The sequence below is a fragment of the Lissotriton vulgaris genome, chromosome 3_1 (genome assembly GCF_964263255.1).
Source record: "Lissotriton vulgaris chromosome 3_1, aLisVul1.2, whole genome shotgun sequence".
Classification (NCBI taxonomy): domain Eukaryota; kingdom Metazoa; phylum Chordata; class Amphibia; order Caudata; family Salamandridae; genus Lissotriton; species Lissotriton vulgaris.
This window is the reverse complement of record NC_141689.1, coordinates 544,838,379-544,862,431: the sequence shown is the minus strand read 5'-3', so window position 1 is coordinate 544,862,431 and position 24,053 is coordinate 544,838,379. Positions and strand designations below refer to the sequence as shown.

Below are 24,053 nucleotides of genomic sequence, written 5' to 3'. Positions count from 1 at the left end.
ATCCTGAGGTGTCTGTCAGACCTTGAACTCATTGTAGTAAATGGCTCTTTTTGTGTGATAACCCCCCAAATTTTGGACTAATGCTGTGTGTTATTTAACTCAGTAGTGCACTGGGGCTTGCTGTCTGTAGAATGAAGCACGCCAAGTCATAGGTTTCAATGTTGGATTTATTCGTACAGAAGACAGCTTAAGAACCACTTGAGGAAGACTCATTAAAACGACTGGTCTCCACGAATTCTTCTCTCTATCTCACGTTCATCCACTCTCAACATTCTATATGACATGTTACTATTCTAACATGACATAGGATAAAATACCACACACCTCCCTCCTTAAATTAAAAAAAAAAAAAGAATAATAATAAAAAAAACTAAAAACGAACAAAATTATTAAACTTAACAGGAACATGTTTAACACGTACACTTTTCCTAGGAGAGATCGCTTCTTGGTTAAAACTGGAAGAACAATCAGATACAATTTCATTAGCATTACCATTAACCACTGGATCAGTATTATTAGTGTTTCTAATATTTTCATGAACATTTAAATTGTCATAAACTTCATGAGTACCAGGAAATGCATCCAATTCCTCAACATGTTTCTTAAAATTATTGACTTTGGCAGATTGACTATTAGAATTATTAGGTGTAGACCCCTCAACAAAGAATTTACATACAGAACTGCGTCTAAAATTCCAAATCTTCCCCCCCTTCAACTCTAACAGCCTTGGTAAAAATGTCAGTAATTTTTACGGGGTCAGAACATTTAGACACCTTCTTATTGGTTTGACCACCAAATTTCACTCTCACCCAATCACCCACTTTCAATTTCCTTTTGGGATTATGTTGTAATATTTTATCTTGGTATTTTTTAACACAATCTCTGACTTCCTTGAAATCCAAATCTACATCATAAGAATTCTTCCCTTTTAACCACCATGGCATGAGTTTCGAACCAGGAGTCCTGCCTCGTAACATTTCAAAAGGAGGCAACCCAGTTACAGAATTGGGAGATGTACGATAAGTTAAGAGTAGCTTGTAGTGCCTTCTTCCATTTCAACCCCCTTTTTAAGGCCAACTGACAAGACTCTTTCACTACCCTGTTGAACCGTTCCACCTGACCATTGGCTTGTGGAAAATAATTATAAACTCTTTTATGTAAAATGCCACAACTAGTAAGAAAGGATTCAAATTCTTTGCTGGTAAACTGTGGTCCATTGTCCGAAATAAGTTCTTCAGGCAAACCCTCTCTGCAAAATATTACATCCAAAAATTCAACACCTTTCTCAGAGGAAACTTTTTCCACAATTTTCAACTCCGGCCACTTAGAAAAATAATCAATCAAAACTAGAGCAAACAACTCTTTACCAGATTGATAATTAAATGGACCAACAATGTTGATTACCTACCTCCTCCAAGGGCCTTGAGCATACTCAATGGGAGTAAAGTCAACTGAAAGAGGTTTCACAGATTTGTCACTTAAAGAACGTGGAGTACAATTCCTAACCCATCTATCCACACTAGGGCACCAATAAAATTCCCTAATTATTCTCTTAGTTGTAGACATTCCCATGTGACCTTCATGAGACAATTTGCAGATCAGCTCTCAGAATAATTTGGGGAACAATTTTATCAGCTCTCAACACCATATTCTGCCACAACATTAGGTCATCTTTAACCTTAAAAAATGAAGCCAATTCACCAGTAAGTTTTCTTTCCTCTGGCCAACCTTTGCTCAAAAATCTCTGTACTTCCTTTAACACTCTATCCTGTTTCATAGCCTCAATCCATTCAGTCTCTGAAATTATAGTAGAATAGTCCTTTCCAGAAATCACATTTACATCACCTATAGTATAAGCTACATCATACTCATCATCATTTACAACTTCAACACTACTACTCATGGGAAAACGTGACATAAAATCTGCATGAACATTAGATCGACCAGGAATATATGTCACCTCACAGCGAAATTCTTGTAATTTAGTAGCAAGTCTTTCCAAGCGAGCTATGAGTGTTCTACCACCACCAACAGACAACATACTAATCAAGGGTTTATGATCCGTCCTCAAGGTAAATGTTGTTCCCCATACAAATGGACGGAAATGTTGTGCTGCCCAAATACAAGCAAGTAGTTCCTTTTCTATTGTAGAATAATTGAACTCTGCATCACGAAGAGTTCTGGAAGCATACAACACAAATTCACCCTCCTTGTCCTTCTGCATTAGAACAGCACCCAAACCCACATTACTGGCATCCACCCAAACAATACATTCTTTACCACCAGTATATGGTCTCAAGAAAGGTGCATCAACAATTCTATTTTTGGGAATATCAAACGATTCTTGTTGATCTTTACCCCAAATGAATTTAGCATTTTTTTTAACAGAATACGTAAAGGATGTACAATCGTGGAATAATGTTGCACAAATTTACCATAAAATTCTGTAAGACCCAAAAATGACAGTAACTGTTCCTTCGAGGAAGGAATAGGCACATTTGTGATACTTTGTACATGGTTGATTTTTGGTTTAATTCCCTCTTTGGAAATTTCATGACCCAAATATTCCACCTTACTCTGCCTAAATTTGCACTTTGATAACTTTAATGTTAGGCCTTTCAGTTGAATGTTATGTAACACAGAATGTAAATTTGTATCATGCTCCTCATAATCATATCCGAAAATCAAAATGTCATCTTGAAAAGCTAAAGCTCCTTGACAGTTTTCTAGCAATTCCTTCATCAACCGTTGAAACACAGAGGCTGCACTTGCCAATCTGAACAGCATGCGCAGAAACTGAAACATACCATCGGGAGTTACAAATGCAGTCAGTTTCTTCGAGTTATCGTGCAGCTCTACCTGATGATAGGCACTAGCTAAATCGATATTAGAAAAAACGCTAGCAACAGATAAAGAAGAACTTAGTTCGTGAATATTAGGAAGGGGATGTTTGTCCACCCAAATTTCTTTGTTGAGACTGTGAAGATACACGCACAAGCTAAGGTCTCCTGTACCTTTAAGAGATAAAACAATGGGAGAAACCCATGGGGATGATTCGATAGGTTCTATTATCTGTTTCTGAACCAGGTCATTAAACATCTCTTTGAGTTTAATCCTGTAGGCCAAAGGAACATTTCTAACTCTGTTTAACAGGAATGGCTTTGTCATTTAAAATAATGTTATGTTTGAAGTTAACGTATTTTCCCAATTCATTCTCGAAGATTTTGGGATATTTTTTTTTTATATTCTCAACAAACAACTCATTATTGCAACCATTTTTAACAGATTCAGTAGAAACTGTATTCACATTAGTATTAATCAGTACATTTTCACTGTTGTGACTCACCACACATACAGGAGGAGAAACACTAGGATCAAGTTTAATTCCTAATTCCTGTTGATGTTGCCCACCCAGAATAGAAACGCCCTTAGTCGCAACATAGACCTTTCCATTAATGAGTCTATCCTTAAATTCAATTTTAGCCCAAAAGAACCCTTCAAGGTCAATTTTATGACCTGAATAACCTCCTGGTTGGATGTCAGGAAGTATCAACTTCCTATCACCCCACAAATCATTGAATAGTTTATTACCAATAATAGTGTACCATGACATGAAGGACGTGCGGCGGCGCTGTATATCCAAAGTGTAGTCTGGGAATAGAGTTACTTTGCCGTTTCTGACCTGATACAGGCCTTCGGTGCACGCCTTTTGGAGCAAAAGGTCTCGATCCCTATAATGCAGCAGACGAGCTACCACTGGACGGGGCGGACACCCCGGTAACAGAGGCTACGCAGGTACTCTGTGCACCCGTTCCAATGTATAAAAAGAGGACAGTCCCTCGGGAGCCACCACCGTCTTCAGCGAGTTCTCTAAGTACTGCAACATGTCCGTCCCCTCTTCTTTTTCAGGCAGACCCACTATGCGAATGTTAGTTCGCCAATTTCTACTTTCAGCGTCTTCAACTCGCCTCTCCAACGCCAGGATACTGTCCAGAGCATCCGTCATTTTGTTTGCCAACGCAGTTTGGACAGGTGCTGCTTCCTGGAGTATACCCTCCACTTGTTTTTCCCTGTCTGCGAGCTTAGTGTGATCCGCCCGCAAGAGGCCAAGGCCTGTCGCTACCTGCGCAATGTCCTGTTGTAGGGCGGTGCTGGATTCCCCATGGCCGCTAGGATGCGGTCGAACTGTTGCTGCATCCCTGGGTCTTGAGGCACCTCCAGGGCACCCGGTTCATTTTGGAGGGGAGCCTCAGAGTCCGATAGTTTATGCGCTCCATCTTTCTTCCCCTTTGGTTTCCCAATAATCAGGTCCTCCAGCTCTTGTTCCGTTAAGTAGCGGCGCACCTCCTCGACCCGGGTTCCTATGGTTGATCTAGCACCGAGGTGTGGACCAGCAAATCCCAAGTGATCCCCTATTTATCCGCTCGTGCAACCCAGCCGGTGACGCGCCCTTATTATTCAGTAATTGCAATTCTGTGGTAGTAAGAGTAAGGTCCCAACTTTGCCATCCACTGCCACTCTCAAGGCCACTTACTTGTGTTTGTGCCTGTCGCTAGCCACCGCAACCCCGGTTCACAGTCTCCAATAATATTCAGGCTTGCCACCCTCGTTGCCTGCCGCGCTACTCAGGGTGTGCTTCCTCCTCCGCTGCAGCCCCGGTACCAAAATCACAGTTCTCCAGTAGCTATCCCCGGTTTAGGCCGCTCCCGTGTTTCTTCATGTCTGCTGCTGTTCCAATAACTGCAGACCGGATGTATGACGTTACAACGCGTTATTTTACAACGCAGACCGTTACATCGCAATTTTTACAACGCAGGAACCATTACAATGCATGCCTTTACAACGCATGTCATTACATAGCAGATACTATTACAACGCATGCCATTACAACGTAAGTATAGATAAGTATATCTTTATTTAAAAATGTAATTAAGTTAATTTAATTAGTGTAATTTAATTAATTTATAAATTGTAAGTAAATTAAATTTTTTTAAATAATTTAATTAATTTGAATTAAATTAAATTAAAAAATGTAATTAATATAATTAAATTAATTTAATTTATTATAATTATTTTTAAAAATTGTATGTAATTTAATTTAATTAATTTAAATTAATTAATGTAATTTAATTAATTAAAAAAATTGTAAATAATATAATTTAATTAATTTGATTTATTTAAAATCATTTTTTTTTTAAATCTGAAGGCCTAAAAATACCCCTGTACCCCAAAACCCAAACCCAGCCCTAAAACCTAAAAATACCCCTGTACCCCAAAACCCAAACCCAGCCCTGAAACCTAAAAATACCCCTGTACCCCAAAACCCAAACCCAGCCCTAAAACCTAAAAATACTCCTGTACCCCAAAACCCAAACCCAGCCCTAAAACCTAAAAATACCCCTGTACCCCAAAACCCAAACCCAGCCCTAAAACCTAATACCCCTGTACCCCAAAACCCAAACCCAGCCCTGAAACCTAAAAATACCCCTGTACCCCAAAACCCAAACCCAGCCCTAAAACTTAAAAATACCCCTGTACCCCAAATCCCAAACCCAGCCCTAAAACCTAAAAATACCCCTGTACCCCAAAACCCAAACCCAGCCCTAAAACCTAAAAATACCCCTGTACCCCAAAACCCAAACCCAGCCCTAAAACCTAAAAATACCCCTGTACCCCAAAACCCAAACCCAGCCCTAAAACCTAAAAATACCCCTGTACCCCAAAACCCAAACCCAGCCCTAAAACCTAAAAATACCCCTGTACCCCAAAACCCAAACCCAACCCTAAAACCTAAAAATACCCCTGTACCCCAAAACCCAAACCCAGCCCTGAAAACTAAAAATACCCAAACACCCCAAAACATATACCTCAGTACCCCAAAACATATACTCCTATACTTAAATTAATAAATTTAATTTATAATATAAAAAACATAAATAAATATATTTATTTATAATTAATAATAATTAAATTAATAAAATAATATTAAATAAAATAAAAAAACATTATATACTTACCTATACTTACGTTGTAATGGCATGCGTTGTAATAGCATCTGCTATGTAATGTCATGCGTTGTAAAGGCATGCGATGTAATGGAACCAGCGTTGTAAAAGTTGCGTTGTAATAGACTCCTGTTGTAAAAGTTGCGATGTAACGTTGCAATACCCTGCAGACCAACCTGGTCGTGCCCAGTCACCTCGCCCGGGGGCCCAACTTCCCCTCACTGTGCTCTTCTTTTGTCTGCTTTATTCCCTCGCTGTCTGGCTTGTAATCTCAGAGCTCGTAGCGTCTCTAGGCCCGTGTTGCTTGAAGGCCTCAAGCAAAGCCCCCACAGTCCTTGTACTCGCCGTTTCCTACTGCCGCTCTGTGTGCACCTCCGCGCCCGCCCCCGGCTCGCCACGGAGCCCCGCTCCAGCCTCTACGGCTCGAGGCCCCGGGCCGCACCGCACCCTACTCACCAGTGCCGGAGCAGATATTGCCGTCCTTCCACACTGTAGGAGGCAGTTCCATGCTGCAACGCCGCGTCTCAACCCTCGCTGTCTCCGGGCCTGCTCCACCAGTTTCGCGCCGCCCTCGCAGTTGTGAGGCCTCAGTCCGGGTCTCCACCGAACAGGGCGCGGTAGTTCACCGAGCCCTCTCACGCAGTCCCGATCCGGACCGCAATGCGATCTCTGCCGCTCTAGCTCCTCATGTCCACCAGGGTACGTGTCCCACATTTGGCGGTGCCGCTCCTCCTTTACTCAGCTTCTGGATTTAAAGCCCCGGAGCCGCCGCCATTTTGTGGCCCTCGTCTATAAAGTTCGGGGTCTAACAAGTCAGTCAAAACTCTCGACAGGCGCTATTAAATGCTTCGGGATCATGCCAGCTCAACTCCACATCGCTTCCAACACCCTCGGTGCCGCCTGGGGGATCAAGGTATCGGCTTATTGCAGGATTACTTCGGGGATTCGCGCGGAGCTCAGTGCTCACGCAGCCTGTCCCATCGGCCTCCAAGCCACGCCCCCCCTCTATGAGGGGGTTATGCCAACTTTACCACATTGTGTGTTTCTTGTCCGTACATGGAGTTTTATCCCTTGCAATATCTTCCCTTTCTTGGAGACGTTACATATGGCCGCTTCAATGGCTCTATTTTGTGTTCTTCTGACTGATTATATTAGTAACGTTTACCTCTATTTATGGAGGCTTTCTGGCTTACTTTTATTTTTAGAACATGGTTGTTCTGCAATCACTGCTTGTTATGTTATCTGAAATGCAGTGTCAGAATATTTTTTTTGACCCTGGAGGTTAGCTTTTACGGCCATGTCTAGCGTTTTCTGAGAGGATTTCTTCTTTTCTTAAAGAGAATGTTCACCTTAATGGTTTTTCTCTTCCTTAGGAACATCCTGAGTTGTCCTTTCTATATACTTTGATATGCTGATGCAGTTGCAATTTTTATGTCAGTAGGTTGGAGGTCCTCTGTCTCCTTGGGGACATTTACTTTCTCTAATCAGCAATTGCACTTTTTGTGACTTAGTCCTTTTAGGAGATAGATAGACTGAGGGACCCAAAGGAAGCGGCATGTATGCCAGCGGAGCACACTGGCTGAAATGTGTCCTATTCCCAGTTCACGCGCTCTCAGGACCAAGTACAAGAAATCCAGTTGAAATTGCAAGGGTCCATTTATTACATTATGTGTTTCAGCAGCCTTCATCACATGTAAAGTAACCACCACTCATGTTTCTTAAAAGTCTGCATGGAAACAGCGAGGAAGAACAAAACTAGTGATAACTGAAAAACATGTCGCCATATTGGAGTGTTGAAATACACATCAAATGTAATTGTCCTCATGATGAGAAAGTAAAAACTGTTAAATTCACAGTTGTATATTTGATCAACAGACAAAGGAAATACTAGGGCAGATGTATGATACATATGAGACTGTGCCAGATGAAATTATCCTGCCACTAAGCTCATGGGGCAAACCGGAGGGCTGGCATAGTGCCTGACATGGTCTCCATCAACTCATGTTGGTGTCCATGATGCCAATCGCAAACCATAGTGGGAAACAAACCTGACCTCAGTCAAAAAACAACATAACAGAACGATCAAGAAACATAATGTGAAAACTTGTGAAAAAACGTGTGAAAACAATAGAGGGCAAGTGCCCCTGTGTTTAACAAAGATTGATCCTCAAAATACGTCTGGCAATTGACATGGTTTGAATAAACAGCTTTAAAAAGTCTGAACCAGGAAGTATCCATGAAAATAAAAAAAAAACTCTTATCTGAGATGAGCTCCCAGGTATGGTTAGAAGAAAAGGGTAGGGAACCCGTGCTGGAGAGCTCTAGTGCAGGTGGGTCCCTTCCTTTTCTCCTGCAAAAGGAAACAAATAAAATAATTATGTGATGCATAGAACATTTAAAATCATATGTATACATACAGTTTCTGAAATCTAGTTTCCGATGCCCTAAATCATAACATCCAAGGAGAAGGAGGTAAATATGATAAAGCCAGGGTAGAAGGAGTGGGGGTAGAGAGAAAACTTTTATCTAATGAAGGTTTCTTCAAGGATAGACTTTGATTTACGTTTATTCGTCTAAGCTCTAATATGGATGAGTTCTGAAACCTCTTTTTTTCTGGATTTCTTAGGGCACGTTCTTTTGAATTCGTCCTTACTGCTGTAGGGAACTGTAGCTTACAAGGTATTTGTTTTTGCCTTTGGCCTTTATAGTCCATAGACTCGCTTCATCCTTTAGGGGTCAGGTACTACTGTCCTACTGTTAACTGTAGTCTTCAGACACAGTAATATTTAGCTGCCCTTGGGACATGGCTTTTTCAGTGCCTGTTTCGTTGTTTTTATTTCCATTACCTGTGGTTCTTGTCACAGTTTTTATAAGGAGCTCATGCTCTTTTTCATCTAATTCATACGTACGTCTGGTCTATTGTTAATTTCTACCAGCTGGTTCTCTCTGAGAACATTTGTAGGATTTGTTCGCCGACCCTCCTCCTATTGGGTGTAGCTATGGTTTTTAATTCAAAAGTTAAGAAATCTGCGGCTAGATGTCTCTATCAGATGAACAAGTTACTTAAATTCTGTAGCATATTATCTGATAGAGACATAGTTTAACCGCAGATTCCTTAACACCCTACCCATCCTCTCACTCTGTGAATGGTTTTGTTGTGTAGGATCTATTTTCTTTCATAACTCTGGTTTATACACTGTTACTTAGTGTTTCAAGTAGCTATGGCTTTGGTGAACCATTTGATCTTTCCTTATGGACTTTGTCTGTAAGGTTTTTATCCTTTTTTCAGCACTAGTTTTATACACCAATGATCGCTCTTTCATGTAGTTGTGAGATTCAACAAACCATTTGGTCTTAACTTGTAGATCATGACCTGGTATTGCCATACCATTCATCTCTGATTTCTAGTTATTGTTTCAAAGATACATTGATCTTTTTTGGCACAGTGTTTCCACAGCCAGTTTCTATGGTGGCTCCGTGTTGTGGCGCTGAAGGTTTCACAGAAGAAACTGATGTCCGTGCGTCAGATGGGACTTATATGACTCCACTGAAGCCCCAACCATAGCTTACGTCATCACAGAGTCATACGACGCAGTCACCTCGCATGCAGAGGTACTGCTAAAAAATTTCCGATCCAGTCTGCTGCCTGGGGAGAATTCACAAGTTAAGGAATCTGCAGCTAGACTGTCTCTACCAGATAATGCATTATCAAAGGTAAGTAACTTGTTTGTTAGTCCCATTGACTAAAATTGAGTTTTATTCCGCTAGTAATACGCAAGCTCAAACAACAGTCTGCCAAAATGATCCTAGTTGCTCCAACATGGGCCCGACAACCATGGTTCACAACTCTCCTGGAACTCTCAATAATTCCACACCGAAACCTACAGCTATCCCCAAACTTGCTTATGCAGAACCATGGAGAGATACAGCATCCATATCCAAATCAACTGAACCTAGCAATCTGGCTCCTAAAGTCCTAGAGTTCGGTTACCTCAACCTCCCAACAGACTATATGAACATTATTAAAGAAGTCAGACGCCCTACTACTAGAGCTTGCTATGCAGCCAAATGGAAAAGATTTGTCATTTACTGCAATAACAACAAAATTGACCCTCTAGAAGCTTCAATTCAGAACATTATTTGCTATTTGCTGCATCTACAAAGATGTAATCTAGCATACACATCCATACGATTACATCTTGCTGCCCTTGCCGCTTACCTGCAAAACAGACAACATTTGTCATTGTTTTGGGTACCCGCTATCAAAGCATTCATGGAAGGCCTTAGAAGAATAATTCCTCCCCTGATACCACCCTCTCCGGTGTGGAATTAAAACATTGTCCTTACTAGGCTCATGGGTCCTCCATTTGAACCTTTACACAAATGCGAACTGCAGTTCCTTACATGGAAAGTAGCTTTCCTTTTCGCAATCACCTCTCTCAGGAGAGTAAGTGAGATCCAGGCTTTAACCATACAAGAGCCATTCTTACAAATACATCGTAACAAGGTGGTTCTTAGAACACATCCAACATTCCTTCCCAAAGTACTCTCTGTTTTTCATCTTAACCAATCTGTAGATTTACCCGTTTTTTCCCCAAACCCAGATTCCGTAGCAGAGAGAGCTCTTCACATACTTGATGTTAAAAGAGCTATACTTTATTACATTGACAGAACTAAACCTTTAAGAAAGACAAACCAACTGTTTGTAGCTTTCTCGCCACCTCATAAAGGAAACCCCATCACCAAAGCTGGAATTGCCAGGTGGATAGTCAAATGCATTCAAATATGCTACCAGAAGGCAAAACACACATTACCAATTCCCCCTAGAGCACACTCAACATGCAAACTAGGGGCTTCCATGGCATTCTTAGGGAACATTGCCTTAGATGACATTTGTAAGGCACCAACATGGGATATGCCACACACCTTCAGCAAACAGTATTGTGTAGACGTGCAGGCAAAACAACAGGCTGTTCTTAAAACACTTTTTCAAACCACTGCAACAGATACAGGTGACCACCGCTAAGGGAGAGCACTGCTATACAGTCTATGCAAAAGTATGAATTCTGCAGCTCATATGCCTCGAACGGATAATGCTACTTACCAGTATGCATCTGTTCTTAGCATGTAGAGCTACAGAATATCATATGCCCACCCTCCTCCCCGGAACCTCTATCTGTTTCAGCGCTATCTTACTTAGATACACTCACATGGACATCTTTTCTGTTTCTACCAAACTCCATCATTTCCCATCATGGCGAAAAACAATCTGAGGATGGAGTCTGTGCCCATGCGCACTATCGTCCAAAGGAATAGTCACCTATCTTGTGACTCCAAAGACTTCTTCCAATACAACAATAGACTGCAATCATCCGAGCCCAACACCAGATGGCGATCTATGCAAAAGTATGATATTCTGTAGCTCTACATGCCAAGAACAGATGCATACTGGTAAGTAGCATTTTCCTTTTGGCCACCAGTGGTCCCTGTGACTGGCTCCCAGTGCATGGTGACCCATCCAAATGAAGACTAGTAGCTGTTCAAGCCCGGTCGCTTAGGAACCACTAAGCCAATTAAAACTATTTATTACATCCCTTTTAAAGTAAACTACAGTGTTTTACTTGCCTTTGAAAAATCATATCTCCAGTTTCTCTCAGTAGATGTTTTTCAGTTTGGTGTCTATTTTATGGTAAAATACAACCTATTTTGATAAATTCGTGTCAGATTGTTATTGTGTCATGTTTCTTACTTATTGACTGTGTCACTACTTCTAAAAACTCTAAATGTTTATAATTGTTCCATGGTTTCCTTTGATTAAGCCGGACTGCTCTGTGCCACAGCTACCCATGACTGAGGCAAGGGTTTTATTAAAGTATCCTAAAGAGACTTGATAAAAAACAGTGAAATTATTACATGGTGAGGTCTCACAGCCACATAATCTACTTTCCTATATTGGCTGAAACTGCAATTTGTCCAGATGTTTCAGTTATGCCCAATGGCACTGGCAGTTATGCCCAATGGCAGGATTCTACTTGAGGCTATTAACATGAGTTACCTGCAATATTCTGTGGCTCCTGGACTCTGCCCAGACTCTGCCCAGCCTTCCTCAAACATCACCTATTTTCCCTTCAGGAACACATCTTAAACTGCAACATGCAGAAGGTGATGGAAGTAAGGCTTGCAAATAGTCTAAGCCACTGGCAATCGCTCTTGTTAGATAGAGGCCTGCCTCACATAAATCAGTACTGACCCTGAGCAGCTGAGTCAGTACTGATTTGCATAAGACTGGCCTCTGACTAGAGTGGTAACATGGGTGAAAAATGATGAGTTGGGTGATTTCCAGAGTGATTGCTAGTGATTTGGACTGTTAGTAAGCATACATTCCATCACCTTTTGTGTGTTTGATATAACACCCTAAGTGGTCAAGGGTGTTCTCTGACATGGGTCCCTTACTTGCCGTGCCACAGAATACAAGCTGTACCTCACTGACAAGGCCAAAAGTGGCCTGCAATTAATTGTGTTCCCTTCTGGAGGGGATCTCACATAGCATTCGGTATAGACTGGACCCATGAGCAGGATCAGTACTATTTATCATAAGTTAGGTATTTTGTGAGGGCAGTACGGTTGGTGAGAAACAGTAGACTGGAATGTTTCCTAGAGTGATTGCCAGGGATTGTACTATTTGCAGGCATTGCTCCCAGCACCTTTTGTGTGCCTATCTTAAACTACCTAGCAAAATCCTGTTGTCATCACTGAAGCGTAAAAATTATATTGATTGAAAAAGTTGAAGATGATGAAAAAGATGAAGTCCGCTGCACTCCTTGGTAGTGAAAGGCTTTTAAACGATGAATAGGTATGGTTCAATCCTTTAGGGTGCTCAGGGTGAACCCCTTTCTGTCCGGGAGGGGCAGAATGTCAATGAGAGAAGGAATACCTTACGGGCGTAAGGTGAGGAACCTGAGCACTCCTGTGTGCTAATGAAAGCAATTTACACAATAATGTTGGCGCAGGAGTTCAGTCGAAGAGCCAGGTCTTGAGATCATTCCTGATTTGGGTTAGTGACGATTTTGCCTGAGGTGGAGAGGCTGGGTGTTATAGGTGTTGGCAGCGAGGTAAGAGATGAATCTTCCTTTGGCTCTGGTCTTATGGATCGGTAGGACGGTGGCCAGGACCATTTGGGCGGAGCGAAGGTATCTGGCGGGTATGTGGAATGAGAGGCGCTGGTTCAGATATGCATATGCTGGTCCTGCCTCGTGGAGGTATTTGTAGGCATGTGTGAGGAGCTTGAAGGTGATTCTTTTGTTGATTGGGAGCCAGTGGAATTCTCAAAGCTGTTCGGTGATGTGGCTGCGGCGGGGGATGTTGAGAACCAGTCTGACTGCGGCCTTTTGAGCATTCTGTAGTTTCCTGAGGAGTTTCTGGATGATGCCAGCATAGAGAGTGTTGCCGTAGTTGAGTCTCCTGGCAATGAGTGCATGAGTGACTGTCTTTGTTGATTCAGTGGGGATCCATCTGAATGTCTTCCGAAGCAGGTGGAGCGTGTGGAAGCATGACGAGGATATGGTGTTGATTGCGAAGAGTCCAGTATGATGCCGAGGTTACATGTGTGCTCCATGAGAATGGGGGGGATTCCTATGCAGCAGGCTACCAGGAGTTGTCCCAAGCCGAGGGGATGTGTCCCAAGATGAGTACTTTGTTCTTGTCTGAGATGAGTTTGAGCCAGCAGTCGCTCATTTAGGTGGCAATGGCCTTCATCCCGTTGTGGAAGTTGGTTCTGGAGGCTTTGGGTTTGTTGATGAGGGGTTGAGTCTGTGGTTGCTGATGATGGCAGCAAGGGGAGCCATGTAGATGTTGAAGAGGGTGGGGCTCATGGAGGTGCGCTGGGGCACTCCAAATCTGATCTCTGTGGGTTCCTGAGAGGAACAGAGGTAGTCTCGCTGTGTTCGGCAGGTGAGGAAGGAGTGGATCCAGTCCAGGGCCTTTTTGCTAATGCAGGCACCATGGAGTCTCGTTATTAGGGTGCGGTGGGAGACGGTATCAAAGTCAGACACAAGGTCCAGCAGGAAGAGGGATGCGGTTTCGCTGTGGTCGAGAAGGGAGCAGATGTCATCGGAGGCGGCGAGGAGTTAAGTCTCCGTGCTGTGATTCCTTCAGAAGCAGGATTGGTAGATGTACAGGACTTGGTTCACTTCCATGAACTCAGAGAGTTTGGCGTTGATGGCCTTTTCGATGACCTTGGCTGGGAAGGCAAGCAGGGATATGGGTCTGAAGTTCTTGAGGTTCGTCGGGTCGGCGGATGGCTTCTTCAGCAGGGAGTTGATTTTGTCGTGTTTCCAGTCATCGGGGAAGGTGATAGTCTTGATGGAGCAGTGGAGCTCGGTGCGATGGAGGTGGCTGCTCTATGGTGGGGGCAAGGTTGAGAGGGGGCATTGGAGTGGATGCTCTTCATGGGCTTGAGTGTCTCATCTATGGTGAGCGGGGTCCAGTTGAGCACGATCTGTTGGGGTACGGTATGGTTGGGTGCGATGGTGTCGAGCGTGGTGGGAGGGTCTTTGGTGTCGAAACTGTTGTGCTTGATCTTTTGGTGGAAGAAGGTGAGAAGTGTTTTGCAGAGGTGTTGGGAGTGTGGGACATCCGTGGTCTCGCGGTTGGGCCCGGCAAACTCCTTGACGATGGCGAAGAGTTCTTTGCTGTTGTGTGTGTTGGCGTTGATTCTGTCTTGGAAGATCGTTTTCGTTATGGTTTTGAGGAGGAGGTGGTGTGCGGTAACAGCAGTTTTGAAGGTTGCGTGGGTTTCCGGGGTTTTGTTGTTCCTCCATCTGTTCTCAAGCCATCTACGGGTGCGTGTGGATTTGCCGGGTGCCTTCTTCAGGGGTGCCAGAGTGTTGCCGCAGTTGGAGATCCTTCAATGAAGGTTTTATTCTGAGGGGTTAGTGACTGCTGATGTCAGCGATTTGATGGTGCTGAGAGAGGCGGTGAGATGTTCTTCGGTGACCTTGTTCCATCTATGACAGGAGGGGGCGTGGGGGAGGTGGGCGGTAGTGTACAGTGTGTGTGGTAAAGTCAAAGTGCACTCAGTGGTGGTCCGTCCAGAGGAGATTTGTGGTGTGGTTGTAAGTGATGTTTCCACTGACGGAGAAGACTGGATCAAGCGTGTGTCCCGCTGTGTGGGTCGGAGTGATAACTAGTTGCTTGAGTTCTATGTTCGTGAGGTTCTCCAGAAGGGATGTAGTGTTCTGGTCACTGGGGTTGTCCAGGGCAAAGTTGGAGTCGCCAAATAGGATATAATCGGTGGTTGCGAGAACCTGGGTGCGAGGAAGTCGACAACTGCATCAGTAAAGGGCGGGCCCAGGCCAGGAGGTCTGTAGACGAGGGTGCAGCTGAGGGTGGTGTTGGGGTTGGTCCGGCTCTGGAAGTGGAAGTGTTCCATGGTTGTCGTTGGGTCGTCCGAGTGGTTGGTTAGGCGAAAGGTGTTCTTGTGGACAATGGCAGTTCTTCCTCCTGGTCGGTGAGTGCGGTCCTTGCTGGTTATTTTGGAACTGTCAGGGATGGCGGTGGCGATGTCTCGGCCAACGCTGGGGATGGTCGAGGTTTCCGTGAGGAAGGTGATGTCGGGAGAGAAGAAGTCAAGGTGGTCCCAGATTTCTGTGGCGTTTTCTGTGGAGGGCGCGAATGTTGAGGATGCAGCTGAGCCTTTCAGGTGCACTGTTGGTCGGCGAGAAGAGCTGGAGTGTGGAGGTGGACAAGGGTGTAGCTGCAGTTTTGGCAGGAGAAGGGTCCTTGGGTGTCCTTCGGTGATGCAAGGTGACAGGGGGCGTGGTGTCTTGTGTTGAGGGCAAGGCGGGTGCTGGCTTCATATCAGATGAAGGTCTGTAAACCAGGGTCCATGGCTCCTGGTTCGGTCCAGGCATGTACAGCTGCATACTAGCTTGCCTTCGGCGTGGCCGACATTAAGTAGTAGGTAGGGGCTGGACAGGTGGGAGGCAGGAGATGCAGGGAGTGGGACAGTGGCACTGGAGGGGGGCGGGCTATGGGGTATCACAGCGGCAGGGGCAAGAGCGGCAAGAGGAGAATCGAAAAGTGCAAAAGGGACAGAAAAGGAATCGGGAAAAGTCTAAATCAAATAGACAGAAATAAATGTGAAAAAGAAAGACAGAGGGCAGCTCAGAAGCAGAGCATTGGCGCTCTACCACTAGACCACTAGGGATGAGGCGCAGGCGAGAGCCTGCGGATAGTGAAGGGACTCGAACTCCTGACCAGAGTGTCAGCAGAAGCAACAGGGGCAGCAGCTACCAGGCGGAGCTGTGCAGGGAAAGGAGCAGTCCACTCATAAGGTAAGTGGACTGCACCTTCACTGCGCAACGGCTGCCATTAAGTACTGTGTGGGGGACTGGGAGACGCCGGGAGCTGAACAGTGTCACTGGAGGAGGGCGGGGCCACTGGGGTTCACAGCGGTAGGGGCAAGAGTGGCAAAAGGAGAAAAGAAAAGTAAAAAAGGGTCAGAAAGGGAATCCGTAAAAGGCAAATCCAAAAAAGCAAGAAAAGTCAGAAAAAGAGAGACAAAGGACAGCCCAGCAGCAGAGAACTGACGCTCTACTACTACACCACCAGGGATGAGGCGTAGGTGGGAGCCTGCTGGTGGAGGAGGGCCTCGAACTCCTGACCAGAGGGCCAGCAGCAGCAACGGGGCCGCAGCTACCAGACAGGGCTGTGCAGGGAAGGAAGCAGTCCATTAAAAGGTCAGTGGCAACCCTACCTACAAACAATTGCTTGCTATTGACCCAATAGATGTTGTGACTAAGGAATTTTCTCTCCTGGTGGGGGGATATCTGCTCCGATCTGTTGGAGCTTATGTAAGGCAGGAATATCACATCAAGATCCACACCACACCCAGTAACATCCCCATTGGCTGTCACATTCTCAGCAGAGACCACGTCTGGCTTCTCAAAGAGGTAATTTAGACACTCCGGGTGCAGGAAGCTGGCTCTGTATATACTATACCAAAGTAAGGTATAGTGTGGACAGAGTCCAGGGAGTCCCCAGAGGTATAGCAGAGGCTACATTAGGTAAGTACTAACAGCTCTCTTTGTGGTAGTGTGGGCGAGCAGTTAGGCTTATCCAGAGGGTGTATTAAGCATTTATTGTATTCACTCAATCAAGACTGATGAGACAGACTAAAGTAAAATGTACTCTTAAATGCAAGATTTCACAAGGTAGCACAGTTGTGGTTGAATTTGCAAACATTACGAGTTGGTATTGGTTCAAAAAGCTGTTTACATTACAAAATAATTACTTTGACTACTGGGGGTGGTATGTCTAGATACCACACCTCGGGATCTCACAATGTTTTTCTTTGATCACCATTTCTTGCGCAGTCTCGATGATTAATAACATCCAATCTCTACTGCATCTATTGGCAATATGGGTCCAAAGCTCCCAAAAATGTTTATTCTCTATGATCAACCCTGGTTTGTTGCGGACTTGCAGCCCTATTGGGATAACTCCTGATTTTAAATATTCAATGAGGAATTTGACATGTAATTCGGTACAAATTAGTTTCTTCTTTAAGTTCAGCGCTTTTCCACATTAATCATTATTTCCTGTAACTGCCATAATCTTACTCCCATTTTTTGAGGAGGTACCAATTATTTTATTAAATTGGTCTTCCTGAATCCGAAGGTTTTAAATGGATCCATCCTTTAATGTTATTTTGTAATTATTCTTTGGCCGTTAAATAGCAATTCAACTGAAATGAGCTCTCCAGACAGAAGGCTGTGCACAAAACCTTGAACTCAAGGAGAGGGGGCTCTTAAATCCAAAGAGATGGAGCACCCAGTAACTATGGAGTTAAAATTAATTTTCCCTTTGGATAAACCATATGGTCCACACTTCACACTCATCAAGCCAACATACTTATAGTCCACACATCCCGCACTCATTAATGATTAAGGCACTAATAAGTCGATTACAACTTCTTGCCAAAACATTAATATATTTTAAGCAGTATAAAAATGTACAGATATGTATTACATACAAAGATTTGATCACATCAAAAAAAACACAAATTCATATACATAATAAGCACAATAATTTAAAATACACAATTAAAAAAGGAGAATATGAAAAGACAGTTCACTATGTCTTCTGAATGTTAATTTGGATATCTACATAGACAGCATAAAGCATTGGTCTAAATTCCCTGTCTATAACTTGTTGCAGGATTTTTCAAATGTAATCTTAAACCAAAGAGAGGGGCTCAATATCATCCAAGGGGAAATAGAGCACCAATATACTGTCAAGTAAAGCAAGATTTTTTCCCGTTGGGAGATCAGATGATCTAGAATTCAAACAATCATCTCACTCAGTCCAAGTCACTCACTCAATTGCTCACTATTCACTTATTGCTTGGGGAACACTCAACAAAGAAAAAACATTATTTATATAAAAATATGCATTTTATTTTCAATAAAAAACACATGAATCCATGTACAATTTCATTTAAAAACCTAAACAATATACAATAAAACCACCTGGTGTGGAATGGGAGAAATATGGGAGAAGACAATAAACTTTGTCTTAATATTGCTAATTCCGACCCTTTGTTGACAACTCTGGGAAGGATTTCCCTTCTTTATACCCAACTATTTGCTGACAACTCCGAATTTAACCCTTCAGTAATGCGTCGACGCGTTTCGGAAGCCTTGGATGATTATAGCCTCCTTCTTCAGGACAGTGTCTATGATTTTCTCCACAATCAATGTATCACCTATGCGAATGCATCTTGGTGAATTAGATTTGCCAATAATTTATCCTTCTCGGGGTCGTTTTCAATAGTTCTCGATCTCCCACACTGCTATTAAAAGGCGATGATCAGCCTAAAACGCGATGTCCTTCAATTTATTTACACCCGTTTTTCGATGCCAATGTTATGATCCTCAAGGCTCTTATTCTTCTATTCGACCTTGATTGTCCCTTGCGTTCTTTCAACAATTATAGTTTCACCCTCTTATTCTGTTTAAAAAGGACCCTTGTCTTGTTGTAATGTTGATACACCTGGGTAGTTAGCGCTCGTAGCTTATGTGGTTCACCGGCAGATTTTCCCGGAATGTTTCTCGTGCGTCTGCGCCGTACAGATTCAACAAAACAAATTTTTTCAAATTTAACATAAAAAATGCTCTGGGCGTTGACGCATTTTGGTGGTATATTCACAATAGGACCACCTTCTTCAGGACAGTACATTTTTCTCCTCTTAGTTAAAAGCCCCCCGGTCTGATATTGACCTATATTACAAATAAAAACCATTAAACATGTATATCACTATACAAATGGTGATCATCTGTTGCATATGCTACAATTTAAAATCATTTTGATACATACAATTCATTAACAGAATAATTTCATTTCATTTTATCTATTACTAATTCTATACACTTGTGCCTACCTCGAGTTATAAGTGCACCAACCATTCGTATCTAGAACTCAATTTAGCAAACCATAAACTCAATTTAGAAAACCATAATCATTCATTCTCATGAGTCATATCCATACACCCTGTGTCTAACAGCACTCTTTTTTGTTCAATGACTCACCGGTGCAACTGCACTCAGTTTCAGAAATAATTTTTTTCAAATCCCTCCGACTGAAAAGGCGAAGTGGATAACGAATTTCATAATGTCTGTACTATTAAGAAACACTTGTTACATTTTATCCAACTCTTTTCTTGTTTATATCATCAATCACTCTGACATTTTTCATTTAAATGTTACCTCATACTGCAAATTCAATTCTTTGAATCAGAAAAGTTAGACTAGTTTGAGGCACTTCCCATCTAGTTAGCCCCTAAAGAGAATTTTGACAGAAGTTACCCCGAAGCTCAATTTTAGCTAGATTTAATTAAAAATATTGGGTTTAAGTCAGTTTATTGCATGCAGGGACATATCGTCCTCACCTTCAGAATACTAGGATCAAAACTTCAATCCAAATCGTTCAAAAGTATATAGCCAACTCATCATCCGATCGTGTTTCATATACAGATTGCGGGTCTCAATGTTTGCCCGTCACTTCTACAATAGGCTTTCTTGTTTGTGGCTGCATGGAAAATGACAAAGACTACATGTAAGCTCGAATACTTCCCAATCAGTATTTGTGTGCATGTCTGTCTCCATATAATCATTTTTGGTCAAAAAAATCCCCTGAATGTCTATCGCAATTGTAGATATGGCACAGCAACCACCCTCTCCTTTACTTCAAAAAGCTCTCGTCCCTACCATCTCCCAATGTGATCTCTGGAGCCGTTAAATGTTTATTTACAAGAACTTCATGACCGATAATTAACAAGAATTTTGCTCAGCGTGATTGAAAGTTCAAAGTTCAACAACCCCGCAACTCCTAACGTGGATTTATCTATCGATCTATCTATCGTAGGGAGCTATCGATAGAGCTTAGAGGGACGACCGGTGCACCGACGGAGAGTGCGGTGCATCCACTACCTGAGCTCGTGCCAGGTGAGGTGGGGCTGTTCCTTCCCATCACGTGGGATGAGAAGATGATTACACATACACTCTCAGGTGATATGGTTTACGTTATTTAATTCAGCAGTAGCACTAATGGTCATGAGGAAGCAGCAGGGGATCTCTAGACCTCAATTGTCTGCAGAAACATGTCGACCTTATATCTTTTTTAGTGGACATTTGTCATACCACTAATTTGCACTGTTTCTATTGATTTAGGAGTGTGAGGGTGTTTATTAAAATTGTTTCCCCGATCACGACCTAATTTTAGAGCCTTCTCTCTTTCTTTTCACAAACTCACTTTTTTCTAAGCACTGCTATTCAGTTCACCACTAGACACGCTATTCTTTTCACATCAGCATCAACACTGGGTTTTTCCTGTGCATGGTGTATTTACCTGCCAGCACAGGTTTTTTTACCCCTAATTGTGATTTATATATACATAAGAGATCCCAGATGATGAAGGGCGGTCTCGATGGTGGACTGATGGGAACTCGTTCTAGTTAAAACTACTCCCTTTTTCTTGTATATTTAGGTACATTGTTCATGTTGGACTCTCTGTTAATTTTAGGTTGGTGTCAATTCTGTTCAGGGGGCTTAACAGATAGGGTCTATAAACTTACCCCTGGGACCTTTCTTGTGTTTGGCAGGTAGGCCTTGTTTGAACATGAGATCCACTCCCTTAGTTTTAGTGTGGCTAGTCACATAAAATTGGAGGGGGTGTGAATATGAATGGAGCCTTCTAATGTCCGGCGTGAGGAGACGTTTCTCCTGAATCATGGCTATATCTATTTCTTTAGTGTTGAGCCATTTTAGGAGTGCCTTCTTTTTCGTCAGTGAGCTTAGACCTTGAATGTTCAGTGAGGCTATATTGAGTTGATGCACCTTTTAAATAACTATTACCCTGTTGTCGCTAGCTTCAGTAGTAGTGGGGTAAAACATTCTTGGAGTCGCACAGCCAATGACTCCCCACTAGCACCCTTTGGCTATGTCACGATTTCTGAGAAAAAGTGTGCGCACCCGGGAGACATGCATTAGGTGCAAAATAACAAAAATAAAACAAAAACGAAACAGTAATGGAAAAAACCCATTTCTGATTAATGCTGCTTCTTCCAAATTGCTCTTCTTGAAATATTTCCAGCCAACACACTGGCCCAGGCATTTTTTGGGCAATCCACCCTTTCGAAGCTTAGAGGCCCTACTGCTTCACCGGTATCAACGCCCAGCTATAAAATGGATCAGTTAAGCTGCCTCCAGTGCAGGATGTGTTTTATATATGATGCACCACAGACCCCAGGTTTTGAAACTGGTTGGATCATTGCTTTCTTGATTTTTCAACCTGAGTCAAAATAGGCTTGAGGCAAGTTGTGGTACAGTTTGCACTTTTCAGCAAATTATGGCAGTCAAGGTGAGTGAGGATAAATTTGATATACTATAGTTTCTCAGGCTGCTCAGTGCTTTCTTTCAGTATCATTCTCCACATAATGAAGAGCATCTGTGCTACCAGCATCACAAACTTAACAAACATACACTATCTTCCTTCTACCATTGTACACCAGAATCAGGTGATTTCCACATTCAAAGGAAATTGCATGTCTGACTCATTTCAGATATTTCACCACCTGCAAGTATGTTTTTCCCTGAAGAAAAAAAACAAGGTCTTCAGGCTTGTCATGATGCAAAGCTTGTATTTATTTACAGTAGAAGCTAGTAACATCTGGCACACCTTTTGGATCAGCTGCAGTACTCTTAACATCTTGCCGATCTATGACAGCACCCGAGTCGGAGCCCTTTCCTTACTACATAGTTAACTTTGACTCCACTGACAACAGTGCTGGAGGTGATTTTCCAGGATACCTAGGTGTGCCTGTTTGTAAATCTGCCAGTGTCTGGAAAGGGTCATCGGGATCAGTTTGAGCTAGTCAAAACACAGCACATACTAATATAATCTCTGAGATGGCTGATAAAAGTGTACCGGAACATTTGTCGGACAATAATGTTTTCGTGAGAAATTGACTCCTTCCTGTATCCACCCACCCCCCAGGAAATTTTGTTTGCGTCACTAATAGTATACATTTTTTTTTAAACGTTTCGGAACTAAGCATCTCCTACATATAATCTATATTAGATCTATTTACTGAGATCCTGTCTGAATAGCTTCTATCATTGGAGTCTCTCATCCCCTTTAAAGAAATTTGTTGTGTACTCATTAACGTCTGCACATAAGAAGCGCAGTAGCACAGAAAGTTTCCAAGAAATCCATTATTTCTATAGGCTCGCTCTGTGCCAGAAAACTTGATGGTACAGGCCTCATCAGAAGAATTGAATCCTTGTCCATATCAATGAGATTCAGTGCCACGCTTCACAAAGTATGCCTTTGGTACCTGCCTATGGTTGGTGGTGCTATAGGCTTCTTTGCACTGTATTCCCATACTTGTTGGGTGACTGGAAATTAGATGACACCAAACTTGCCTTAGGACACCTTGAAACAAATTAAGGCAGTTCTCACTGCTTGTTTGATTGGGTGCTTCAAAAACAGGGATGATCTACATGAGCAATACCATCACACTCTTCTGTTTAAGTCGTTAGCTGGCTGTGGCTCTTTGGGAATGAACGTTACATCATCACTTGTGCATGTTAGTCTTTGACTTTGCAGGGATGAACAGCACCATAGTGGATAGTCTAAGAAGGCTTCTCCTCTTGAAACATGAGTAGAACATTTTTAGGAAGTCTTTACCCCCTTCTTTGAGATTTAGTCATCCAACTGTCTATTCCTTTCTCAGTCATGTTTAGTGAATTATCACCAGTTATTTCCATTTATTACTTATGGCCTGTGGTCCCTTTTCCCTCAAAGGGGTTATGTATTGCTCTATTATGAGGAATCCATGCTGTGAACATTTTCCTTGATTCATGATTGTTAACTTTTCAATATATGAATATCAGTTAATTGCATTAATTTTTGTCATTGCCTGTATTTAGCAATTTAATGTGAATACCTGCATCTGTGCCGAGTCATGTGTTCAATCTGTGTGCCATTTTTCTCATCACCTCATGCAAGTATGGCTTTTTAAGATGTGGCCTGATGGCTGGTAACTGAGATGACAAGGACAATTCTCACATTTCTAGAGAGAAAAAAGATATACAATTCCTGGGTTTTATTTGCTCATGTTAGGATTTGTTCCGTTACGTGAACCCTCAACACTAACTCCATAAATGTTGTACTCACTATTACTGACTTTAGGTGTAGAAAGAGCAAATTTGGTGTTTTAAATTCATAAAATATAAAGGCAGGCTTTTTGTTGAATTTTGTATTAGGTATCTGTTCACATTTTTCTGCTCGTCTGTGCTAATGTGTTACTTCACTTACTATCATGGTCTGAGATTGTTCAAAGATGTCAAAAGAAAAGAATTGTGGTTGTATTTAACTTCTCAGAACAAAGCAGAGGTCTCTTGTGTCTACATTTACCTGCAGAGTCTCTGTCAAGCCTGAGCTAGTCTCCACACTGGTCTGTCATCATCAATGTCACACACAGGATTG

At 42.6% G+C, this 24,053-nt stretch overlaps 1 protein-coding gene across 1 annotated transcript in view; it reads left to right on the top strand.

The window, feature by feature from the left end:
• Positions 1-24,053, top strand: part of BDP1 (BDP1 general transcription factor IIIB subunit) — a 1,412,545-nt gene that overhangs the window by 1,168,654 nt on the left and 219,838 nt on the right. The gene's annotated exons all lie outside the window — the stretch shown is intronic.